This window comes from Lissotriton vulgaris, chromosome 2_2, assembly GCF_964263255.1.
Source record: "Lissotriton vulgaris chromosome 2_2, aLisVul1.2, whole genome shotgun sequence".
NCBI lineage: Eukaryota > Metazoa > Chordata > Amphibia > Caudata > Salamandridae > Lissotriton > Lissotriton vulgaris.
Window position 1 is genome coordinate 240,691,487 of NC_141688.1, and position 19,524 is coordinate 240,711,010.

Sequence of the window (19,524 nt, forward strand, 5' to 3'; positions counted from 1 at the left end):
TCTGGCATGAGCTGAGCCCGTCTGCAGCTGTCGGGAACAACTCCCCAAGCTGATCCGGGATAATGCCATACCATATACTCTTAAGCGCCTTATAATCCTCGCGGTTATATAGCAACTTTGGTTTGGCTTTATCAAAACATGTCGTGTAAGGTGTCATACGAATTGGAATACTACCCCCTCGCCAGTTCTGGCAACGGGGGTAGCATTCCACCCTTCTAGAGGGAGAAGACATGTTACTTTACTGAAACGCGGTTGATTTAAAATGAGCCTCAGATCCACAAAATGGATGCCCCTGCCACAGACACGGGTCTGGCCTCCTGCTGCTGACCGAAACCCGGCAGAGGAGGCCTGGACAAAGAGTTTCCTGTCACAGGGCGGTGTCAAACCACCCCAGACAGGAGATAGTGGATTGGAGTAGGGAGGTTTCAATGAAACCAGACACTGCCTGGGGAGCACAAGGCTGCCCCTTGCATAATCCGGCCAAACCGGTTCTGGGGCCTTCCAGCCCCTGTCCCAGCGCGGCCAGGATCAAAGGAGAGGGGTGTAACCACCCCCTTCCTGGGTCCCACCCATAGGAGGGGACCTAGCAGGATGTCCAACCCCCGAGATTCGAATAAGAGGGGGAGCAGTCCCAATGCAACTCAGATCATCCTGAAGAAACATAAGAAACGAATTCTGGACCCTTCGACTTTCTACACGACGTGAGAAGACTGAAGAATCTCCCTTGTGGTCAAGGAGTGACCACCCTGTGCAAACAGGCACCATCCAGCCCTCGACCCTTGCTTTGTTGCAGTTCCCGCCGGAACTCGAGCGACAGAGATCGACGAGATCAAGCTTGCCTGCCTTCTACCTGCCCGATCCACAGTCCCTGCAGAGCTGAGACCCGTGGAGGCGACCGGAAGCGTGGGGCACGCCATCTTGAAAAGGCCACGAGACGCTGACCGTGCAGCCCACGAGTGATCCTCGAAGCTGTGCACCGGGGTTTGAGAAGCCCCAGTCCCGAGCTCCACTTGCACCAAAGCTCACCCCTCCACACTTGACGAGTGCTGCGTGGGGCCCTTCTGCTTGTGTGGTCTCGACGCGTTGGCCCGGTCACTTGCCAGCTGGCTTGTGGCCCCTGTGCCGACGAAACTTGAAATACGACTTGCTTTTCTGGTTGCTCCAGATCTGCACCAGCTCCTGTGAAAAGGAGCCCCTACTCTGACCCTCCTGGTCCGAGTGATAAGCAATCTCCCTGTTCCGCGTGGATTGCCTTTGCCAAGTGCTGTTTGCTGCAATCTTGAAGCCGACGGTGCTGACGGCGAGAGCCTACGTGGGACAGATCTTGACCTGCTCCTGGACGTCGCAGATGCCCCAGAGCCCACGTGACAGCGGAGAGAAGCCTATCAACAACCGCCTGATTGCGCCCGACATTGCCTGGTTCCGTCCTGGTTCCACCCTGGTCACTGCTGAGTGACCCAGACTCTGTCCCCTCTGCTTTCAGGTACTTTTCTACTTCGATCCACCCTTGGATCGCACCGGACACTTCTGCTTCACAGCGCCTGCAGCTGCAACAGCTTCAAGCACCAAGAACCTGCGTGACAGAACCCGACGCCACTTCGACCCTGTGCACCCACGGCCTGTGGGTGAGGTAACATTGCAATGCCGGTGTCTATACACTGGTACACACCTCTAGGGTCTGTGTCTAAAGTTTTGTGTTCCTAGGTTCAGCGGAAGTATCTTTTAATTCACTTTAACTGACTTTTACGCACCATTGACAGTGCATTGGTGCGCGCCGCACTTTCCGTGCTGCACCCGTCTCCTGTGGGCTACTCCCGACTTCATCATTGCTAGTCCTGACTGCTCCCAGCGAATCTCTAGGCCCTAGGCCTAACCATTGTTCGATAAGTGTTACTTATACCATTTTTTTAGTATATGGTCTGAGTGGCCACCCGCCCTCATCCATAATTGTGCAACTTTATATGTGTAACAGTGCTTTTTGATTTAACGCTTGTGCCCCTTTCCTCATAAAGAGTACTGGGGAGTAATTTAGAAATAAATACATATATTTTTATAATATATACTTGTGTGGTGTCCTTTCATTTGATTACAGGATTGTATGTGGTAAAACAGCTCGCTTAACACGACCTCTTAAGTTAAGCCTTTAAGGCTGCTTAGTCCATGCTACCACTAGGATAGCTTGTCTAACAAGGTTGACTTACAACCTGACATCTTTGGGGTTTGTTTGGACTGATACCCAGTGGTTCCAGAATTGGAAACACTACATATCAGGCCAACTTCTCACAGTCGTCATGTGTCATCATGTGTCATGTGGTGTCCTGTGGTGTCATGTGTTGTCATGTGTCGTCATGTGTCGTCATGTGGTGTCATGTGTCATCATGTGTCATCATGTGTCATCATGTGTCATGTGGTGTCATGTGTCATCATGTATCATGTGTCGTCATGTGTTGTCATGTGTCGTCATGTATCATCATGTGTCATCATGTGGTGTCATTTGTCATGAGGTGTCATGTGTCATCATGTGTTGTCATGTGTCGTCATGTGTTGTGATGTGTTGTCATGCGTCATGTGTCATCGTATGGTGTCATGTGTCGTCATGTGTCATCATGTGTCATGTGGTGTCATGTGGTGTCATGTGGTGTCATGTGTCATGTGGTGTCATGTGGTGTCATGTGTTATCATGTGTCATGTGGTATCTTGTGGTGTCATGTGTTGTCATGTGTCATCATGTGTCATCATGTGTCGTCATGTGGTGTCATGTGTCATCATGTGTCATGTGGGTCATGTGGTGTCACGTGGTGTCATGTGTCGTCATGTGGTGTCATGTGGTATCTTGTGGTGTCATGTGGTGTTGTGTCATCATGTGAATTGTCGTCATGTGTCATCATGTGTTGTCATGTGTCGTTATGTGGTGTCATGTGGTGTCATGTGGTTTAATGTGTCATGTGGTGTCATGTGGTGTCTTGTGGTGTCATGTGGTGTCATGTGCCATGTGTCATCATGTGTCATCATATGTTGCCATGTGTTGTCATGTATCATGTGGAGTCATGTGGTGTCATGTGTCATCATGTGTCAAGTGTCTTGTGGTGTCATGTGTCATCATGTGTCATCATGTGTCATGTGTCATCATGTGTAATGTGGTGTCATGTGTCATCATGTGTCATGTGGTGTCATGTGGTATCATGTGTCATGTGTCATCATGTGTCGTCATGTGTCGTCATGTGTCATCATGTGGTGCCATGTGGTGTCATGTGGTATCATGTGGTGTCATGTGTCATCAGGTGTCATGTGTCATCATGTGTTATCATGTGTCATCATGTGGTGTCATGTGGTGCCATGTGGTGTCATGTGGTGTCATGTGTCATGTGTCATGTGGTGTAATGTGCCATGCATCATCATGTGTCATCATATGTTGCCATGTGGAGTCATGTAGTGTCATGTGTCATCATGTGTCAAGTGTCATGTGGTGTCATGTGTCATCATGTGTCATCATGTGTCATGTGTCATCATGTGTCATGTGGTGTCATGTGTCATCATGTGTCATGTGGTGTCATGTGTCGTCATGTTTCATCATGTGTCATCATGTGTCGTCATGTGGTGTCATGTGTCATCATTTGTCATGTGGTGTCATGTATTGTCATGTGTCATGTAGTATCATGTGTCATCATGTGTCATCATGTATCATCATGTGTCGTCATGTGGTGTCATTTGTCATGTGGTGTCATGTGTCATCATGTGTCATGTGGGTCATGTGGTGTAAAGTATTGTCATGTGTCATCATGTGTCATGTGGGTCATGTGGTGTCGTGTCATCATGTGTCATGTGTTGTCATGTGTCATCATGTGTCATGTGTCGTCATGTGTCATCATGTGTTGTCATGTGTCGCCATGTGCCATCAAGTGTCAAGTGGTGTCATGTGCCATCAAGTGTCAAGTGGTGTCATGTGCCATCAAGTGTCGTGTGGGTCATGAGGTATCATGTGTCATCATGTGTCATCATGTGTCATCATGTGGTGTCATGTGGTATCATGTGGTGTCATGTGGTGTCATGTGTCATCGTGTGTCATGTGTCCTCATGTGTCATCATGTGGTGCCATGTGGTGTCATGTGGTATCATGTGGTGCCATGTGTCATCATGTGTCATGTGTTGTCATGTGTCATCATGTGTCATGTGGGTCATGTGGTGTCATGTGTCATCATGTGTCATCATGTGTCATCATGTGTCATCATGTGTCATCATGTTTCATGTGGTGTCATGTGGTATCATGTGGTGTCATGTGGTGTCATGTGTCATCGTGTGTCATCATGTGGTGCCTTGTGGTGTCATGTGGTATCATGTGGTGTCATGTGTCATCATGTGTCATCATGTGTGTTAGAAATGGGATCCCTGGCTGGCCAGGGCTTGCGCCAAAGTCAGTCAGAGACCACCACTCCTAAGTCAGGGCAAGGGAGTTACACGCCAAGATAACCCCTGCTCACCCTCTAGGTAACGTGGCGCGAGCAGCAAGGCTTGGAGGCGATATGAGTTAAGTATTTGCGCACGCACCCCAGCAACAACACCCAAGGCCCACCACAAAGGAAACTCCACACAAGGTTATATATAAAAATAGCCTTTGTATTACACCAAAACACATTAGATAAAAACACACACTTTACAATGTGCCAACAGGCACGGGCAGAATTTACAAGGGATATGTGTGAGAAGTTGGCCTGATATGTAGTGTTTCCAATTCTGGAACCACTGGGTATCAGTCCAAACAAACCCCAAAGATGTCTGGTTGTAAGTCAACCTTGTTAGACAAGCTATCCTAGTGGTAGCATGGACTAAGCAGCCTTAAAGGCTTAACTTAAGAGGTCGTGTTAAGCGAGCTGTTTTACCACATACAATCCTGTAATCAAATGAAAGGACACCACACAAGTATATATTATAAAAATATATGTATTTATTTCTAAATTACTCCCCAGTACTCTTTATGAGGAAAGGGGCACAAGCGTTAAATCAAAAGCACTGTTACACATATAAAGTTGCACAATTATGGATGAGGGCGGGTGGCCACTCAGACCATATATTAAAAAAATGGTATAAGTAACACTTATCGAACAATGGTTAGGCCTAGGGCCTAGAGATTCGCTGGGAGCAGTCAGGACAAGCAATGAAGAAGTCGGGAGTAGCCCACAGGAGACGGGTGCAGCACGGAAAGTGCGGCGCGCACCAATGCACTGTCAATGGTGCGTAAAAGTCAATTAAAGTGAATTAAAAGATACTTCCGCTGAACCTAGGAACACAAAACTTTAGACACAGACCCTAGAGGTGTGTACCAGTGTAAAGACACCGGCGTTGCAAAGTTACCTCACCCACAGGCCGTGGGTGCACAGGGTCGGAGTGGCGTCGGGTTCTGTCACGCAGGTTCTTGGTGCTTGGAGCTGTTGCAGCTGCAGGCGCTGTGAAGCAGAAGTGTCCGGTGCGATCCAAGGGTGGATCGAAGTAGAAAAGTACCTGAAAGCAGAGGGGACAGAGTCTGGGTCACTCAGCAGTGTCCAGGGTGGAACCAGGACGGAACCAGGCAATGTCGGGCGCAATCAGGCGGTTGTTGATAGGCTTCTCTCCGCTGTCACGTGGGCTCTGGGGCATCTGCGACGTCCAGGAGCAGGTCACGATCTGTCCCACGTAGGCTCTCGCCGTCAGCACCGTCGGCTTCAAGATTGCAGCAAACAGCACTTGGCAAAAGCAATCCACGCGGAACCGGGAGATTGCTTATCACTCGAACCAGGAGGGTCAGAGTGGGTGCTCCTTTTCACAGGAGCTGGTGCAGATCTGGAGCAACCAGAAAAGCGAGTCGGATTTCAAAGTTCGTCGGCACAGGGGCCACAAGCCAGCTGGCAAGTGACCGGGCCAACGCGTCGAGCGCACACAAGCAGAAGGGCCCCACGCAGCACTCGTCGAGTGTGGAGGGGTGAGCTTTGATGCAAGTGGAGCTCGGGGCTGGGGCTTCTCAAACCCCGGTGTACAGCTTCGAGGGTCACTCGTGGGCCGCACGGTCAGCGTCTCGTGGCCTTTTCAAGATGGCGTGCCCCACGCTTCCGGTCGCCTCCACGGGTCTCAGCTCTGCAGGAACTGTGGATCAGGCAGGTAGAAGGCAGGCAAGCTTGATCTCGTCGATCTCTGTCGCTCGAGTTCCGGCGGGAACTGCAACAAAGCAAGGGTCGAGGGCTGGATGGTGCCTGTTTGCACAGGGTGGTCACTCCTTGACCACAAGGGAGATTCTTCAGTCTTCTCACGTCGTGTAGAAAGTCGAAGGGTCCAGATTTCGTTTCTTATGTTTCTTCAGGATGATCTGAGGTCCGTTGGGACTGCTCCCCCTCTTATTCGAATCTCGGGGGTTGGACATCCTGCTAGGTCCCCTCCTATGGGTGGGACCCAGGAAGGGGGTGGTTACACCCCTCTCCTTTGATCCTGGCCGCGCTGGGACAGGGGCTGGGAGGCCCCAGAACCGGTTTGGCCGGATCCTGCAAGGGGCAGCCTTGTGCTCCCCAGGCAGTGTCTGGTTTCTTTGAAACCTCCCTACTCCAATCCACTATCTCCTGTCTGGGGTGGTTTGACACCGCCCTGTGACAGGAAACTCTTTGTCCAGGCCTCCTCTGCCGGGTTTCGGTCAGCAGCAGGAGGTCAGACCCGTGTCTGTGGCAGGGGCATCCATTTTGTGGATCTGAGGCTCATTTTAAATCAACCGCGTTTCAGTAAAGTAACATGTCTTCTCCCTCTAGAAGGGTGGAATGCTACCCCCGTCGCCAGAACTGGCGAGGGGGTAGTATTCCAATTCGTATGACACCTTACACGACATGTTTTGATAAAGCCAACCCAAAGTTGCTATATAACCGCGAGGATTATAAGGCGCTTAAGAGTATATGGTATGGCATTATCCCGGATCAGCTTAGGGAGTTGTTCCCGACAGCTGCAGACAGGCTCAGCTCATGCCAGAGCACCATCTCACATAAAACCACGCACTCTGCCTCCAGGATTGATGAGGCCTTCCATAGGAGTGGCTTACAGGCTATATATGTGTCCAGATATAGGTTTAGATATAGGTATACTATATCTAAGCAAGGGGTGATTACACCCACTTGCCCCAGCTGAGTGATCAGCCAGTTGTGTCAATTTAAGAACCAGCCAGGGGTGGCAAAAGCTATGCTTCAGCCCCTGGTAGGCCTTGGTGGCACCTATGCCCTGGGCACCTATAGTGCATGGTACAGGGGCTGACAAGGAGTCCATTTCCAATTGTGGTATGTACCTATAGCACATGTATTATAAATTTAGAGAGAGAACAGCAGGCTGGGGGTCTGATTAGCAGGCCCACAGCCTCAGTAAGTCGAAAACCAGTGAAGCAAAAAGCAAAAATTGGGGTGACCATAGGATAGCAGACCCTACTCTCCTACATAACCCCCCCCCCCAAACGCAGGGACATTAAACTTAACCTTGACCAGATAAGTCTTCATGTTCTAAGTGGAAGTACCTGGAGAGACCATCTGCATTACCATGGTCAGTCCCTGGGCGGTGCTCCACTGTAAAGTCCATCCCCTGTAGGGAAATGGACCACCTGAGCAGTTTGGGATTTTCACCCTTCATCTGATTTAGCCACAAGAGGGGCTTATGGTCTGTCTGAATTAGGAAGTGAGTGCCAAACAAGTATGGCCTCAGCTTCTTCAGGGCCCAAACCACAGCAAAGGCCTCCCTCTCAATAGCTGACCAACGTTTCTCCCTGGGGGTCAGCCTTCTGCTAATAAAAGCAATGGGCTGGTCTTGACCATCTTGATTAAGTTGTGAAAGCACAGCTCCCACCCCCAACTCAGAAGCATCTGTCTGTACAATGAACTGTTTGGAGTAGTCAGGACTCTTCAGGATAGGTGCAGAGCACATGGCCTTCTTCAGGTCATGAAATGCCTTTTGACAGCTAACTGTCCACTGAACCTTTTTGGGCATCTTCTTGGATGTCAAGTCATTCAATGGTGTCACAATGGACCCATAGTTCTTTACAAATTTTCTGTAATACCCAGTCAGGCCCAAGAAGGCTCTGACTTGTGTCTGGGTAGTTGGAGGAGTCCAGTCCTGTATGGTCTGGATCTTGCTCTCCAGTGGTTGAACTTGACCCCCACCTACTAGGTGGCCCAAGTACACAACCTTGCTCTGCCCTATCTGGCACTTAGTAGCCTTGATAGTCAGGCCTGCCTTTTGCAGGGCCTCCAGAACCTTCTTCAGGTGGATCAGGTGATCCTCCCAGGTGGAGCTAAAGACAGCAATATCATCTAGATATGCTGCGCAAAAGTCATCCAACCCAGCAAGGACTTGGTTCACCAACCTTTGGAAAGTGGCAGGTGCATTCTTCAAACCAAAGGGCATTACCACAAACTGATAATGTCCACTAGGGGTAGAGAATGCTGTTTTGGCTTTTGACTCTTCAGCTAGTCTGATTTGCCAGTAGCCAGCTGTCAAATCAAATGTGCTCAGAAACTTGGCAGAAGCCAATTTATCAATGAGCTCATCTGCTCTTGGAATGGGATGAGCATCTGTCCTAGTGACAGCATTAAGACCTCTGTAGTCCACACAAAACCTCATTTCTCTCTTCCCATCTTTGGTATGAGGTTTTGGCACAAGGACCACTGGGCTAGCCCATGGGCTCTCTGATGGCTCAATCACTCCAAGCTCCAACATCTTTTGCACCTCAGCCTTTATACAATCCCTGACATGGTCAGGTTGCCTGTAGATCTTATTCTTCACAGGCAGATTGTCACCAGTATCCACCTCATGGGTGCACCAGTTAGTCTGACTGGGTGTGAGTGAAAACAAGTGTCTGTGGGCCTGCAACACCTGTCTGCAGTCCACCTGTTGCTGCTCAGTGAGGCTGCCTGCCAAGGCTACTCCATCAACTGAACCATCATCAGGGTTCTGGGAAAGCAGGTCTGGGAGAGGGTCACTCTCTTCCTCCTGTTCCCCATCTGTGGCCATGAGGAGACTCATGTCCTCCCTGTCAACAAATGCTTTCAAACGATTGACATGGAGCACCCTGTGGGGGCTCCTAGGGGTGCCAAAGTCAACCACATAGGTGACTTCTCCCTTTTTCTCAATGATAGGGTAGGGTCCAGTCCATTTGTCCTGGAGAGCTGCTGGCCCCACTGGGTCCAACACCCACACCTTCTGCCCTGGCTGGTACTCAACCAGAACAGCCTTTTGGTCATGCCAGGCTTTCTGTAATTCCTGACTTGCCTCAAGGTTTTTGGATGCTCTCTCCATGTATTCAGCCATCCTGGAGCGGAGACCAAGTACATAGTCCACAATGTCTAGTTTAGGCTTTTTGAGAGGTAACTCCCATCCTTCCTTCACTAAACTCAATGGACCTCTTACAGGGTGGCCAAACAAAAGTTCAAAAGGGCTGTAGCCAACCCCCTTCTGTGGGACCTCTCTGTAAGCAAAGAGCAAGCAGGGTAAAAGGATGTCCCATTTCCGCCTAAGCTTCTCTGGTAAACCTTTTATCATTCCCTTTAGGGTCTTGTTGAACCTTTCCACAAGCCCATTGCACTGTGGATGGTAGGGTGTGGTAAACTTATAGTTTACTCCACACTCTTTCCACATTGCTTTTAAGTATCCAGACATGAAGTTGGCACCTCTGTCTGAAAGAACCTCCTTTGGAAAGCCCACTCTTGAGAAAACTGCAATGAGGGCTTTTGCCACCACAGGAGCTGTGGTGGTCCTCAGGGGAATTGCTTCTGGGTACCTGGTGGCATGATCCACTACCACCAGTATAAATCTGTGCCCAGATGCTGTTTGAGGATCCATGGGACCCACAATGTCTATTCCAACTCTTTCAAAGGGTACCCCCACCACAGGTAGTGGTATCAGGGGTGCCTTTGTTGTGCCACCTGACTTGCCACTGGCTTGGCAAGTGACACAGGAGCGACAAAACTCCTTGACATCTTCTGACATGTGAGGCCAGTGAAAGTGTGGAACAAGCCTGTCCCAAGTCTTGTTCTGGCCTAAGTGTCCTGCAAGGGGAATATCATGGGCCAAGGTAAGAAGGAAGCCCCTAAACTTCAAAGGTATAACCAACCTCCTGGTTGTGCCAGGCTTGGGGTCTCTAGCCTCTGAATAAAGGAGTCCTTCATCCCAATACACTCTATGGGTACCTTGAGCATTCCCTGCAGCCTCAGCAGCAGCTTGCTGTCTGAGGGGTGCAAGTGAAGGGCAATCTAATTGGGCCTGCCCCAGGTCTGCCCTTGAGGGTCCCCCTGTCCCCAGAAACTCAACCTGATCAGGTTCAAGCTCCTCTGAGACAGTCTCCTCTTGGACTGCAGAATCAGTTTCCTGTGAAACCTGATCCTCAACCTGGGGCAAGTGGGAAGGCACAGCCTTTACCCTCTTGCTCCTTCTCTTGGGTTGTGGTTGGTCTATTGTTTCAAGATCCACCACTGGTTCAGGAAGGCACTTCTTAGCCTGAGACCTTGTCACTGCAAGGACATGAGCTGAAATCCCTAGCATTTCTGCATGAGTCCTGTACTCCACTTCTGACCAAACTGAGCTTTCAAGATCATTGCCTAACAGACAGTCTACTGGGAGGTCTGCACTCACAACAACTTTCTTTAGGCCATCTACCCCTCCCCAGGAGAAGTTCACAACAGCCACACTATGGGAAGTAGTGGAGTTGCTTGCATTGGTCACTAGGTAACTTTCACCTAGTACAATCTGTCCAGGATCCACAAAGCCAGGTGTCACCATTGTGACACTGGCACAAGTGTCCCTGTAGGCCTGAGCCAGTTTCTCATTAATTAAGGGAGTCTGCCTATATTTGCCCAGGTTACTGGGGCTTACTGCTGTGGGCAAAGATAAGTCCACATCATATAGGAGAACTGCCTGTGTGGGGATTCTGACTAGGCCAGATTCCACCTCAGTACCCAGGGTCAACCCTACTAAACCCTTTGGCTGTGTACCACCACTGCTGACTGTACTAGGGGGTGCAGTTGCTTTAGGAGCTGCAGTGGTGGGGACTGGATTTTTCTTAGTGCATTCACTGCCCCAGTGTGAAACTGATTTGCAGGTATTACACCAAGGTTTCTTTGGGCCATCGTTCTTCTTTTTCTTGTTTCCATTTTGGGAACCCCCCTCCTTATTGCTAGTTTGGGGGCCTGAAGACTTCTGGTCCTTTTCTTTATCTTTCTGATTCCCACCCTTCTGGTCTGTTTTCTTCTGGTCACCTTGGTTCTGGTTTTTCTGCTTAATCCTTGTTCTGACCCATTTGTCTGCCTTCTTTCCCAATTCTTGGGGAGAGGTCAAATCAGAGTCAACAAGGTATTGATGCAACAGCTGGTTCTGACAGTTATTAAGGATCTGTTCTCTCATCATAAGATTGTACAATCCTGTATAGTCTGAAACTTTACTTCCCTGCAGCCAACCCTCCAGAGCCTTAGTGGCACAATCTACAAAATCAGTCCAGTCCTGAGTCTGTGCTTTTTGGGTGTCTCTGAACAACAACCTGTATTGCTCAGTGGTTAGGCCAAACCCTTCAATAAGAGCACTCTTCAGAACAGAGTAGTTTTTGGCATCCTCAGGTCTAACAGTGAGGAGCCTGTCCCTCCCTTTCTCAGAAAAGGAGTACCATAAAATTGCTGCCCACTGATCCTCAGGGACCTGCTGTACCATGCAGGCCCTCTCAAGAGCAGTCATCCATTTGTGGATATCATCCCCTTCCTTGTAGGGGGGCACAATTTTTGTCAGGTTTCTATTATCATAGGCCCTGTCTTTTTCTTTAGGAACTTTGCTGCCACCAGTGGCATCTAAGCCACTTATTTTCTGTTCCCTAGCCAAGGTAAGTTTAGCTTGAGCCAAGGTCAGTTTAGCTTGAGCCAGAGCTACCTCCTCCCTCTCTATCTGGAGTTGGACAGCCCTCATCCTGGCCCTATGCTCTTTTCTCTGGGAGGAAGTCATTCCTCTTTGAGATTCTCTTGAGGCACTAGAAAGATGAGAATCCCTTGATAGAGATCTCACCCTCCTGTTACCTGGGAGAATTTGGTTATGAGATCTGGAGTGGTGCTGGTCCTCTCCATTCCCATTTAGGTCCAAGTTGGCCTGGTTAAGCCTGGCAACCTGTACCTGGTTTCCCCCCTGATCCTGATCTTCAGGCTCATCTAAATCAGAGCCTTCTTCTTCTTCTTCTTCCTCCTCCACTACATCATCTTGAAGATCCTCATTCTCAGGGGAGTTTATCCCTTCCTCTGTTTCTAAGGGAGTCTGACTCACCTTATCTAGGTCATCCTTTTCTAGGAGAGCTACTAGGGAAGGAATGGTAGGGCCTCTGCCCTTTTTTAGCCCCCTGGCTGTGCACAAGGCACTCAGGTCTTTGTGGCTAAGGTTGTCATATCTGGATATAGGATCAACTATTACAGGAGCAGAGCCTGAGGCTCTACCTGTATCAGACATGACTGCTAGTGAGGTGCAAGTGATGCACTTACCTACTCTAAGTGGTTTCCTACTGTACCTTGCTAGTGAGTTGTAGTCAGGGTGTGCTAATCCCTTTAATCTACAACTACTAAGTTCAGTAGAACTTAATATGCTAAGCTTTTGATTTATATGTACCTAGAGGTACTTGATGTGATCTTTCAATTTGATAAAGATTGCAATGGTAAAACAAACAGCAAGCTCAAATCCGCACCGCTGCACACCAATGTGAGAAGTTGGCCTGATATGTAGTGTTTCCAATTCTGGAACCACTGGGTATCAGTCCAAACAAACCCCAAAGATGTCTGGTTGTAAGTCAACCTTGTTAGACAAGCTATCCTAGTGGTAGCATGGACTAAGCAGCCTTAAAGGCTTAACTTAAGAGGTCGTGTTAAGCGAGCTGTTTTACCACATACAATCCTGTAATCAAATGAAAGGACACCACACAAGTATATATTATAAAAATATATGTATTTATTTCTAAATTACTCCCCAGTACTCTTTATGAGGAGAGGGGCACAAGCGTTAAATCAAAAGCACAGTAAAACATATAAAGTTGCACAATTATGGATGAGGGCGGGTGGCCACTCAGACCATATACTAAAAAAAGTGGTATAAGGAACACTTATCGAACAATGGTTAGGCCTAGGGCCTAGAGATTCGCTGGGAGCAGTCAGGACTAGCAATGCTGAAGTCGGGAGTAGCCCACAGGAGACGGGTGCAGCACGGAAAGTGCGGCTCGCACCAATGCAATGTCAATGGTGCGTAAAAGTTAGATAAAGTTAGTTTAAGGACACTTCCGCTGAACCTAGAGGGACAAAACTTAAGACACAGACCCTAGAGGTGTGTACCAGTGTGGGAACACCGGCGTTGCAATGTTACCTCACCCACAGGCCGTGGGTGCACAGGGTCGAAGTGGCGTCGGGATTTGACACGCAGGGTCTTGGCGCTTGAAGCTGAAGATGCTGCAGGCGATGTGAAGGAGAAGTGTCCGGTGGATCCAAGGGTGGATCTGAAGTGGTGAAGACCTGAAAGCAGAGGGGACAATGTTCAAAGTCACTGACCAGTGACCACCGTGGAACCAGATTGGAACCAGGCAAAGTCGGGTGCAAACAGGTGATCAGGGGTTGCTTCTCTCTGCAGCCACGTGGACACGAAGAGGTCAAGGACATCCAGGAGTCGATCACGAGCTGTCCCTTGAAGGTTCTAGCTGATGGCGGTGTCGGCAACTCGATTGAAGCAAACAAGCCTTGGCTAATGCAAGCCAAGGGGAAAGTAAAAAAGGCTTATTACTCGGACCAGCAAGGTCAGAGCGGGTACTCCTTTCTACAGGAGCGAGGGCAGGTCTATAGGAACTGGACCCACAGTGTAAATTGTAGGTTTCGTCGCCAAGATGGCCGCTGACCACGTGACAAGCGGACGGGATGGCGAGTCGAGTGGTACAAAACAAAAGGGCCCCACGCAGATCGTGGAGATGCTGGAGGGCTGATCTTTGGTGCAAAGGCTGCTCGGTTGTGGGGCTTCTCAAACCCTAAAGCACAGAGTCGAGGGTGCCTCGGGTGCTGCGCAGTCAGCGTCTCGGGGGTCTTTCAAGATGGCCGCTTCCACGTCTCTCGGTGCCTCCACGGGTCCCTTCTTTGCAGGGACTGTGGATCGGGCTGGGAGAAGTTTGGGAAGCTGGGTCTTGTCAGGCTCTGCACTCGGACTCCGGCGGGAGGCGGCGGCAAAGCAGACGTCGAGGTGCTGGGTGATGCCTGTGTTCACAGGGTGGCCCCTCCTAGGCCACAAGGGAGATTCTCTTCAGTCTTCTGTCATCAGAATGTCGAAGTCCAGTCGTCTTCTTAGTTTAAAGTTGATTTCAGGATGATCTGAGTTGCATTGGCACTGCTCCCCCTCTTATTCCAATCTGAGGGGTGGATCTCCTGCTAGGTCCCTCCCCTATGGGTGGGACCAGGAAGGGGGGTGGTTACACCCCTTTCCTTTGTCCAGGTCTCACTGGAGCTGGGGCTGGGCTGCCCCAGAACCGGTTTGACCGGATTATGCAAGGGGAAGCCTTGTGCTCCCCAGGCACTGTCTGGTTTCATTCAAACCTCCCTGCTACAATCCACTATCTCCTGTCTGGGGTGGTGACACACCTCCCTGTGACAGGAAATCCTTTGTCCAGGCCTCCTCTGCTGAGTTTCGGTCAGCAGCAGGAGGTCAGACATGTGTCTGTGGCAGAAGCATCCATTTTGTGGATCTGAGGCTCTTTTAAAAATCAACCGCATTTTAGCAAAAGTAACATGTCGTCCCCTCTAGAGGGGTGGAATGCTACCCCCGTCGCCAGGACTGGCGAGGGGGTAGTATTCCAAATCGTATGACACCTTACACGACATGTTTTGATAAAGCCAAACCAAAGTTGACATATAACCGCGAGGATTATAATGCACTTAATAGTATATGGTTTGGCATTATCCCGGAACAGCTAAGGGAATTGGTCCCGACAGCTGCAGACAGGCTCAGCTCATGCTAGAGCACCATCTCACATTAAACCACGCACTCTGCCTTCAGGATTGTTAAGGCCTGCCATAGGAGTGGCTCACAGGTTTATATGTGTCCAGATAGGTTTAGATATAGGCATACTATATCTAAGCAAGGGGTGATTACACCACCTTGCCCCAGCTGAGTGATCAGCCAGTTGTGTCAATTTTAGATAGCCAGCCAGGGGTGGCAAAAGATATGCTGCAGCCCCTGGTAGGCCTTGGATGCACCTATGCCCTGGGCACCTATAGTGCTCTGTACAGGGGCTGATAAGGTGACCCAAGCCAATCTAGTTATGCACCTAGGGTACATGGAATCCATTTTACAGAGAGAGCAGATAGCCTGGGGCCCTGATTAGCAGGGAACCAGGCCAACTAAGTCGAAAACCAGCTAAACACAAGGCAAAAAATCTGGGGTAACCATAGTCAGGTAGCCACCTTCCTACAGCCATGTGTTGTCATGTATCATGTGGAGTCATGTGGTGTCATGTGTCATCATGTGTCAAGTGTCATGTGGTGTCATGTGTCATCATGTGTCATGTGTCATCATGTGTCATGTGGTCTCATGTGTCATCATGTGTCATGTGGTGTCATGTGTCGTCATGTTTCATCATGTGTCATCATGTGTCGTCATGTGGTGTCATGTGTCATCATTTGTCATGTGGTGTCATGTATTGTCATGTGTCATGTAGTATCATGTGTCATCATGTGTCATCATGTATCATCATGTGTCGTCATGTGGTGTCATTTGTCATGTGGTGTCATGTGTCATCATGTGTCATGTGGGTCATGTGGTGTAAAGTATTGTCATGTGTCATCATGGGTCATGTGGGTCATGTGGTGTCGTGTCATCATGTGTCATGTGTTGTCATGTGTCATCATGTGTCATGTGTCGTCATGTGTCGTCATGTGTCATCATGTGTTGTCATGTGTTGCCATGTGCCATCAAGTGTCAAGTGGTGTCATGTGCCATCAAGTGTCAAGTGGTGTCATGTGCCATCAAGTGTCGTGTGGGTCATGAGGTGTCATGTGTCATCATGTGTCATCATGTGTCATGTGGTGTCATGTGGTGTCATGTGGTATCATGTGGTATCATGTGTCATGTGGTGTCATGTTGTGTCATGTGTTATCATGTGTCATGTGGTATCTTGTGGTGTCATGTGGTGTTGTGTCGTCATGTGTCATTTGTCATCATGTGTCATCATGTGTCATATGGTATCCTGTGGTGTCATGTGTTGTCATGTGTCGTCATGTGTTGTCATGTGGTGTCATGTGTCATCATGTGTCATCATGTGTCATCATGTGTCATGTGGTGTCATGTGTCATCATGTATCATGTGTCGTCATGTGTCGTCATGTGTCGTCATGTGTTGTCATGCGTCATGTGGTGTCATGTGTCATCACGTGTCATGTGTCGTCATGTGTCATCATGTGCCATCATGTATCATGTGTCGTCATGTGGTGTCGTTTGTCATGTGGTGTCATTTGTCATCATGTGTCATCATGTGTCATCATGTGGTGTCATGTGGTGTCATGTGTCATGTGTCATCGTGTGGTGTCATGTGTCGTCATGTGTCATCATGTGTCATGTGGTGTCATGTGGTGTCATGTGGTGTCATGTGGTGTCATGTGTCATGTGGTGTCATGTGGTGGCATGTGTTATCATGTGTCATGTGGTATCTTGTGGTGTCATGTGTTGTCATGTGTCATCATGTGTCATCATGTGTCATGTGGTGTCATGTGGTGTCATGTGGTGTCATGTGGTGTCATGTGTCATGCGTCGTCATGTGGTGTCATGTGTCATCATGTGTCATGTGGGTCATGTGGTGTCATGTGGTGTCATGTGGTATCTTGTGGTGTCATGTGGTGTTGTGTCATCATGTGAATTGTCGTCATGTGTCATCATGTGTTGTCATGTGTCGTTATGTGGTGTCATGTGGTGTCATGTGGTTTAATGTGTCATGTGGTGTCATGTGGTGTCTTGTGGTGTCATGTGGTGTCATGTGCCATGTGTCATCATGTGTCATCATATGTTGCCATGTGTTGTCATGTATCATGTGGAGTCATGTGGTGTCATGTGTCATCATGTGTCAAGTGTCATGTGGTGTCATGTGTCATCATGTGTCATCATGTCACATGTGTCATCATGTGTAATGTGGTGTCATGTGTCATCATGTGTCATGTGGTGTCATGTGGTATCATGTGTCATGTGTCATCATGTGTCGTCATGTGTCATCATGTGTCATCATGTGGTGCCATGTGGTGTCATGTGGTATCATGTGGTGTCATGTGTCATCAGGTGTCATGTGTTATCATGTGTTATCATGTGTCATCATGTGGTGTCATGTGGTGCCATGTGGTGTCATGTGGTGTCATGTGTCATGTGTCATGTGGTGTCATGTGCCATGCATCATCATGTGTCATCATATGTTGCCATGTGTTGTCATGTATCATGTGGAGTCATGTGGTGTCATGTGTCATCATGTGTCAAGTGTCATGTGGTGTCATGTGTCATCATGTGTCATCATGTGTCATGTGTCATCATTTGTCATGTGGTGTCATGTGTCATCATGTGTCATGTGGTGTCATGTGTCGTCATGTTTCATCATGTGTCATCATGTGTCGTAATGTGGTGTCATGTGTCATCATTTGTCATGTGGTGTCATGTATTGTCATGTGTCATGTAGTATCATGTGTCATCATGTGTCATCATGTATCACCATGTGTCATCATGTGGTGTCATTTGTCATGTGGTGTCATGTGTCATCATGTGTCATGTGGGTCATGTGGTGTAAAGTATTGTCATGTGTCATCATGTGTCATGTGGGTCATGTGGGTCATGTGGTGTTGTGTCATCATGTGTCATGTGTTGTCATGTGTCATCATGTGTCATGTGTCGTCATGTGTTGTCATGTTTCATCATGTGTTGTCATGTGTCGCCATGTGCCATCAAGTGTCAAGTGGTGTCATGTGCCATCAAGTGTCAAGTGGTGTCATGTGCCATCAAGTGTTGTGTGGGTCATGAGGTATCATGTGTCATCATGTGTCATCATGTGTCATCATGTGGTGTCATGTGGTATCATGTGGTGTCATGTGGTGTCATGTGTCATCGTGTGTCATGTGTCGTCATGTGTCATCATGTGGTGCCATGTGGTGTCATGTGGTATCAAGTGGTGCCATGTGTCATCATGTGTCATGTGTTGTCATGTGTCATCATGTGTCATGTGGGTCATGTGGTGTCATGTGTCATCATGTGTCATCATGTGTCATCATGTGTCATCATGTGTCATCATGTTTCATGTGGTGTCATGTGGTATCATGTGGTGTCATGTGGTGTCATGTGTCATCGTGTGTCATCATGTGTCGTCATGTGTCATCATGTGGTGCCTTGTGGTGTCATGTGGTATCATGTGGTGTCATGTGTCATCATGTGTCATCATGTGTGTTAGAAATGGGATCCCTGGCTGGCCAGGGCTTGCGCCAAAGTCAGTCAGAGACCACCACTCCTAAGTCAGGGCAAGGGAGTTACATGCCAAGATAACCCCTGCTCACCCTCTAGGTAACGTGGCGTGAGCAGCAAGGCTTGGAGGCGATATGAGTTAAGTATTTGCGCACGCACCCCAGCAACAACACCCAAGGCCCACCACAAAGGAAACTCCACACAAGGTTATATATAAAAATAGCCTTTGTATTACACCAAAACACATTAGATAAAAACACACACTTTACAATGTGCCAAGAGGCACGGGCAGAATTTACAAGGGATATGTACAAGACAGGGCCACCTGGACCACTGTCAGGAATCAGCACTTTTAGAACTTAGAATACAATACGTGTAGGCCTAGAATTTAGAACATAGCACATAGAATGTAAAACTGTAGCACATAAATAACATATAACCAGTCACTACTGGTACCCCGTGAGCACCACCTATGCAATCCTCACTACCTTAGGAGATTACACTAGGGAACCTGGGCTCTGCTAGCACCACCTGTACTAGCAAGAAGGAAACCACCTAAGTATCGCTATACCTGTAGGGGTCTAAGGAGGGAAACTCATGATGCATCACAATACATTCAGAGGTGTAAAAGCAACAACACACATGATGAATAAACTACCAATTCAGAGGTGTAAAGGAAGGAAAACACATGATGCATCAACAATACATTCAGAGGTGTAGAAACCACAACAGCGCAAAATCCACATTAACCACCACCTGTGGCAGTCCCTGTGTCCAAATGTCAGGGCCTAAACGTGGCAGCTGCCCACAAAGTGCTGGGCAGCTGAGGGACAGAACAGGGGGCCTAAACGCTGCAGCTGGCACTAAGTGCTGGGCAGCTGGAAGGCCAGGGTAGGGAAAGGAGTGCGCCCACTCCTAAGTCCAGAACATGCCCCTTTAAGAAAGAAACCTAAACGGTGCAGCTGCGCACTAATTGCTGGGCAGCTGGAAAACAAATCTGCGACAGGGGCCCTCACTAGCCCCTCAGGAACACTGCACCCAAAACGTTGGAGCCCTTCAGGAGCCT